Source organism: Wasmannia auropunctata, unplaced genomic scaffold (assembly GCF_000956235.1).
Source record: "Wasmannia auropunctata unplaced genomic scaffold, wasmannia.A_1.0 LD336074.1, whole genome shotgun sequence".
Classification (NCBI taxonomy): Eukaryota; Metazoa; Arthropoda; class Insecta; order Hymenoptera; family Formicidae; genus Wasmannia; species Wasmannia auropunctata.
This window is the reverse complement of record NW_012026816.1, coordinates 891,337-892,064: the sequence shown is the minus strand read 5'-3', so window position 1 is coordinate 892,064 and position 728 is coordinate 891,337. Positions and strand designations below refer to the sequence as shown.

The window sequence follows — 728 nt, the reverse complement described above, 5'->3', positions numbered from 1 at the left end:
AAACAACAAGATTTTTAAGTACTTAAAACATGTACTTACTTGTAGAATACTACAATTATTTATAAATGACTATGGAAATTTATCAGAATCTACGTATCATAAAACTATTGAACTTTGAATCCAAATCTGTTTTTAATTTCCCCAAAAATATTACAATTTTCTACGTGTATCAACAAAAACTGATTTGTTTTTCCAACTTTAAAATCTATTTCAATTATGGCTTATTAAAATTTTTACTTTTTTATTTAATATTACAAGTTTCTACATAAATTTACCACCTAATATTTTCCTAACAGAAAAAATTTCTGCGAATAAGTACAAATTTTTACTAAAAATAAAAATTTATCGAAATTTTTATTTTCTATATTTCCATACATATATTTATTTTTTTGGAAAAATATATCTACGCAATAGTACCACTAATTACAATTTTCTAAAATCAAGAAAGTGATAAAAGTAATGTTACATGAAAATCCATAAATTTTTAGAAAATAATACAACTATCTATAAATTTTGAAAAATGAGAAAGAACAAAATCTTCAGTAGTTAAAACATTTACTTATTTGTACAATACTACGATTATTTAGGAATGACTATCAGGAGACGCGGTAGCGTCTCCCGCCAAGTATATTTTTTCGCTACATAACGGTCAGGAAATATTTTTGTACTTACAGAGACGCTACAGTGTATCCTTTACCGGACGGATTACGTTTCTATAGCAATAAATT

At 24.7% G+C, this 728-nt stretch overlaps 1 protein-coding gene across 1 annotated transcript in view; it reads left to right on the top strand.

Moving 5' to 3' along the window:
- LOC105449735 (transcription factor TBF1-like) overlaps nucleotides 1–728 on the top strand; it is a 7,439-nt gene that overhangs the window by 3,563 nt on the left and 3,148 nt on the right. The window lies entirely within an intron of this gene.